Source organism: Vanellus vanellus, assembly GCF_965231255.1.
Source record: "Vanellus vanellus genome assembly, chromosome: 2".
Taxonomy (NCBI): domain Eukaryota; kingdom Metazoa; phylum Chordata; class Aves; order Charadriiformes; family Charadriidae; genus Vanellus; species Vanellus vanellus.
In genome coordinates this window covers 46,843,305-46,850,198 of record NC_138906.1, presented here as the reverse complement: position 1 = coordinate 46,850,198, position 6,894 = coordinate 46,843,305, and positions in this window count along the sequence as shown.

Below are 6,894 nucleotides of genomic sequence, written 5' to 3'. Positions count from 1 at the left end.
TTATTGTAAAAGATCATTTAATCCTCAGCTACATCCACAGACCTGCTCCCATCATATAGGGATTAAGAATTAAACAGAAGCCTTTTACTTGAGCATAGCTTCACTGAGCAAAGGACAGGGATAAGAACCTGGGAGCGTGCTGTGGAAGGGACAAGAGCGGAGCATCTGTTCCCGTGCACATTTTTCTGTCCTCCCACACGTGAAAGGGAGAGATGCATATAAAGTGTGTACAGTGTTTAATTTTAGCCAGTCAGGCAAAGGGCCATCACATGGACCCGTCTCATTACTCTGTTTATCTCAAGGACAGCTACAAATGCCTGGTGCGGAGATCTGAATTTCTTCACTCATTACTTGATTTCCCCCCTGCCCCTTACGTTTTAAATGTTGTCTTGTATGTTAAAAATGTGCCTGGACAATACATCTTCTTGGCATTCTGGGCACAGTTATGCTAATTCTTTTTGTGCATAACATCTCTTAGTACAACATAAGCATAGATTTCTTCAGGACTTAAAAGCCAAAAAAAAACAAACCCAACAACCAGACCCCCTTCCACTCTAAAGAACCTTTATAATTCTGTTTACTGAGTATATTATTTCTTTAAGGTTTGCTTTCAAGTGAGAACTCTTACTGCCAGTATTTCCCCTCTCATAACATTAATAACTTTTTTAAAAAAAAAACAAAACCACCAACATCCTAAGACACTGTGAGGCTATTCTAAGGCAATTCTCCATATTGCCAATTTTTGTTTATTTTCTATTTGGGCTACACTTTTCTATCAATTCACAGAGAGTAGAGTACAGATTAGTCTTACATTCATAACTTAATTATACTAACTAAAGTCATTCATTTATGCAGTTCTGAGGACGAGGATGATTTTATTCACAACTCAGACAGAGAAATATGGAAAAGAATTTTTTCCTCCAACATACAAAACAACGTATCACTTAATTAAAAGAGCAATTTCTAATCTAGTAGTTTAAGGAAGTATATATATAATTTCTGAACTCTGTAGACCTTTAATGACTTTAAAGGTGAAAATGGAGGGAATTACATCAGTATGTGTAAATAAATAAAACATATTCCAAAATTTTTGCTTTTCAATGGATAGCAGACTGAAAATAGCGATGCCTTTCAGCAAGTAACAAAACAAGTAATCTCTCCTGTGCAGAGGTAGGATAAAAGGGAGTAGGTATCAAGATCATTAAGCCACTGAGATGATGAAAACCCAAACCAAATATATTTAATACAATACTCACATAACTAGAATATCTCTTTCCAAGGTAAGCACTCTAGAATGCTTACTTAGGTGGCAGCTAAAAATGCTCAGTGTCTTCAAAGGAGGACTCAGAATTTTGAAACATTAGCCCCTTCTAAGGTTTTTATAAATAGTTTTGGAAATACCACCAAAGCACTGGGCCAGAGGGAAACAACCCATTAGCAACCAAGACCTGTAGATAAGAGAGTCTCAGACCACACAACCAAGCAGTTAGGTGACAGTTGGCAACCCCTTCTTAGAAAAGCATGTTTACACAAATCATTGCAAGGCAGCCCGAGTACAGGTTTACACCTTTTTTGCTAGTCTACAGTAATTGTCTCTATGAATACTCTTATTTTGCAGTAAATGGAAGATATCTTACCTTATTCCTCCTGATGACCAAGCAAATACAAATTTCTTCACAGATACCTTGAGACAAGATGCATGAAGTAGCTACCACACCACAAACACACATCCTTCCTTGTTTTATGGTAACCTATCCAAGTAGCTATGCCATCTGACAACCAAAAAGCCAGCATAAAGCAAACCAGCTACTTGAGAAGCAGTCACTCATCTCCGAGGTAAAGAACTGACTAAAGGAGCAGAATTGTAAATAATGCACAAGGAAGTGCCTGCTGCTGACTGTCTCTACAGTAAACGGAGAAATTATTCATTTGTATACTTTTTTTCTGAATAAACAATATTGCATTAAAAAAAAAAACCCTAAAACATTAATTTATTCGAAGAAATAATCCTGCTCAGACCAAAGGAACAATCATGCTTATACCATGTGGCCCTGAAAGAGCTGAATGTACCTATAGAGGGAATATACCTGGTCTCCCAATGGAAAGTAAGGGCATTCAGCTCTTGGGTGATCAGATCCTGCATAATTATCTTCTATAAATGCATAGTAAGCACATATTTTTAATCATCAGCCAGACATGTAAAGCTCATTTTAAATTCCATTGATTCCAAGCAAATTTAAGGGTGTACTTAAATATATGTTTAAGGTGCTCTGCTACATCTTCTGCAGGATAACAACAAATTTAGATTAAAAACATAAAACATTGTGTCTGTGAAATAAAACAGTCTTTGTCTCCTTTGCAGCAGGCCATAATACTGTGCTTCATAAAGTAATTTAGCCCTGCATATTCTTAAAAATTTACAGTGCAGTATGTAGAAAAATTTAGAAGTAAGTGGCACATTGCTGCATGGTCTGCAGAGCTTATATTACCAACCAGCAAAAAAACATTACTGGACAAATAGCAAGACTTATACTTGGTGAAATGAAAAACAGAAATGTGATACACAAAACTGCTCATAGTCTAATATTTCTTATGGATTCATCCCACTAAGTCTCCTGAGACGTGTTTGTTATTCCTAAGTTTTATCCATACAGTTTATATTAACAAATTGCAGCACACAGACTGAAATATTAATTCTGTGTTGAAGTTACACATTTGCAATTTGTATTATTGTCAACTATTCAGCTAAGTCATACAATATTTTTTCATTTCCTGATGGAATAACTTGAGCATGGTAAACAAAAAAATAATCAGTAATTCACTTTCAAGATTAAGTTTCAGATGACTAGCTGTTAATACTACAAAAAGGCACTTTCAAAAATCATTACCATCTTCATGAATGCTTTCTGAATAGTAATTGCACACAAATTCAGATCAACAATGACAAATCACACTTGTCTTTCTCCTTTTAAGGTTTAGTTTTATACTTTTTAATAAACCACAGCCAAAGGCAACAAAACATCTTGTTGGAAATTTGATATATTCTGCTCCTTTATTGCTGCCTTTTCAAAGAGACGTTTTCTGCACACTGAACTTACTAGTATATATCGAGCACTGTGACCTTTATGATTTTGGTTTCCACAAGGTCAATGTTGCTAACGGCAAAATCTCTCTAACAACCCAAAATGGATCTTTTAGATGTAATTGAACTATGACAATTCATTTCCATAGGCATATGAAAAAAGCGCCTTCTAAATTCACAACCAATTTTATAGTATTTGGCCACTGACAATACATGCCGACAGAGAAGCTGGCCCATTACTTTTTGGACTTCATACAATGCTAACTCAGACAAAAGGTTTTATGTTGAGACAGCCAACAAAGAGCCCTATGTTAAGAACAAGCAGCGGGCTACAGAATTACCAAAGCACATCAGAAACAAAAAAGGTGCAAGATATGAGAGGAACCAAGACTCCATTCCTGCAATCGCTAACCAGCTGTGCACAGGAGGTCTCTCTCCCTGTTGGTCCCTCCTTGGTCAGCACAGCATAGCTCCCTCACAGCTACACAACTGGTTCCCTCTCAGGGTCTGCACTTTGGCATCACTGCGGTGCAGCTCAGAGGGATGTAGATCATGCCTGCATTAGGAAATGATGTTATTTTGCCAACAAGATGTCATAGTTTGTCCTTACATATGCACGCAGTTAAGCCACTGGCAATGCTTTTTCACATCAAAACTGTTCCTAACAATCAACAGCTGAAACAATGTTATTCCTCATCATAGTTGATGGACCTGATCTTTCACTACCTTTGTTTGTTTTGTATAGTCACACTTACCTCTGCAAGTGTAACAGTGACTGGATACAGGACACTACCAAATCAGAACGGCAGTTTTAAGTAAGAAAACATACTTTAAACTTGTAACTTACAATTTGACAGTTGGGGAAGACCTTCTATTTAATGCGCCTGGAGGCTTTTATGTTTTCTGGGCATCATTAACACAGTTCTTGATCACAGTTACCTTTGGGAAAAAGCTGCGTGGAATGGTTGTTCCTATACAGTCACAAGATGATTTTGCCAGACAGAAACTTATTTTACAGGGGAGGAAAGGAAATAATGTCTTATTGATTTTTTTTCCCTTTTCTATGGTTGCTTCATTTTCATTACAGGCTTTTCCTAGATTTCCTTTTCCTATCATGCTGCACAGCTAACTCTATGAATAATTTAATTGAAATACTGTATCAGCATACTGCACAGTTGATGAAGACTTGATTCTCTCAACATTTTTGTTTCCAACTTGATTTTTTTTTAACCTAACCTGAGAGTATGATGACCAAGCATTTCCATTTTCACATTCTCCTCTGCAGCTCCTGAGAGAGAAATAAAATGGAGAGGAGGCAGAATAGGAGGGAGGCATTGCTTCTGGTAAAGGTAGCAAATATACCACACAACCACTATCAGAACTGTCAGGTCTGACAATCAGGCAAGTGAATCCTCAAAGACTTTTGATTGTACACATCTCTCTCAAAGGCACACAGCAAAATCCTCCATTAAAAGAGGGTGAGACAGTGAAAGCCACCTTAAAAATACTCCAAAGTGAATGGATGTCAGGGGAAGGAGGAGGAGAGAAAGAAAAGAGGTGGTCTCTCTTTCAATGTGAATAATCCTTGGTAGATTTACAATCACCAGATATATTTTTTTTCCAGCTAGTAACACTAGCATCTGTAAAAGCAGTAGAGCAGGAAAATTGCACTGTCCTTTCTCAACATCAGTGTGCTCCCTGCTCAGCACAAAGCAACATGCTCTTATCATTCTTCCATGTAGCCTTTTATTTTCTACCACTTTCACATATTTAAACATTACTTGCTGTCATACACATTCTAGTTTCAAAAAAGTCCTAGGGGAATATCATTTAGATACCTCATTTTAATATAGTTCACATGCAAATAATATGACACGGAACATCATTCAAAGTAATGAGCAACATGAAACAGTTTAAAACTCTTGTTATTTTCAGTGCCTTTGTGAGTGAGGTGTTAAAAGCTAATTCATTGAATTTTAGAGATTTTTCACTTTCTAGTAAAGCTTCACAAAAATCTCAAGACCACACACCAGGATAAATAGCAGCCTATTTGTCAAATTGTGTTAAAACCAATGTTACCCCTTTTGACTGAAGTAGGTAGCTAAAGTTTGGACTATTGGAAGTTGTTTCAGTTAGGAAATGTATTACAGAATCTGTTGGGGTTTTTCGTTTGTTTATGTTTTTTTTTTTTTTCTTTCTCTTAGAACTGCAACTTGACCTGCAGCTGAGCAGACCTGTTCACTATCACCGAAAGGGCATTCCCATCCCACTGGTTTCCAAATTCTAACTCCTTCTTCCTTCTGCTCTTCCTTCTCTCCTTACTCTCTAGTCAGTTCTGTTCACCACCCTTTGTTCTGGCTCTGCCACTCATCAAACCCATTTGCACAAGCTGATTCAACTCACTAAACTGGAAGAGTTCTTCCACCATTCTAGTAATCAATTTTCTGCTATTTTAGTGATTTAAATCAGTTGACCCAATAGTGATGAAAACCAGAGATAACAGAAGGGAGTTCATAGCAGGCCACACGGACAGAGGGGAAGAGATGGGAGCAGAAACTCCCCTTTTCAACTGTGGGAAGCTAATTTGCTCTGCTGTCTTGGAAAAACTTAGGGTCATGCAGCAAGTGTTTTTTCTTGGTGGCTTTTCAGCAGCATTCCTCTAGTTAGTGGTCACTGTTTACTGCATGACATACCTCCACCAAAACTTTGCCAGTTTTCTGCATCTGCATTCTGTCCACAACAAAATACTTCCGACCAATAATTGTGCATCTTTTATGACAAGTACTTGTAAGTCAGTATATGGCTACAGCTGTTTCAGCTATTTTATACCTAAAGGACCTTACCCAAATTTACTTTCATGAACGGTGACCTACAAGTTCCAACAAAATTTCACCTGATCTTTACTAAAACAACATATGAAAGGAATGTCCACAGTTTGGGTTGGAAGGCAACAGAAAGCCACTGAGAGAAACACATGGATAAAATAATGGGTCGTTTTTTCCTGTTTTAAAATACTACTTAAAAAAAAAGTCTATTCTCAGAAAAATAAAAATTAAACACAGCAGCAAGAAAAAAACTTAAGTACAAACTGCTGGCATACATAAGCTGCTAATACTGCCACCACCTTTCTCTATATCCAGATGTTCTGGGAACGTGCATCCTTTGTTTGAAAAGAGAGGTACACAATAGATTTTCCCTGAATTGGAGGCACAAAACTCACCCATCAAGTTTTTATGGAATTTAAAGCCGTTAACGTGTTACCCTAGCAAATAAGTTACCTCTGTAAATTGAGGGGAAAAGAGCTGACATGCTTGCTTGCTTCTCCTGGGACTTTTCGCAAGAGCTGAGAGGTGAAAACGATGGTGAATTGACACATCTTTTTCCAACACTAAAGCGATACTCGTGAGAGAAGAACAAGTAACGGGAAGGCTTATTGGAGAAGATAAGACCACCCTGTCCCCCCCAAAAAGGCACGTCATACATACCCCTAGCCGCACTTACTTTTCTGGGATGCCAACGCACTTCCTTCAGGGCTGGGGCCGCCTAGGGAGCAAACCGGCACTCCGCACACAGCAGGGGCTCCCTGCCCCACAGCAACAACACTAACGGGCACCAAGGCAGACGACGGCCGCTTCATCTCACCTCACCTCAACCAGGCCGGCCCCTGCCCGCGGGGCTTGGCACCTGCCCTGGCGACAGCCCGAACGAAACGCGCTTGCTCCCCTACTCCCAGCCTCCCTTCTCCTCTCCCGGGGCGGCTGATAAAGACCCGGGAAGGCGGCGGGAGCTTCAGTACCCGCACTGTGTGGAGG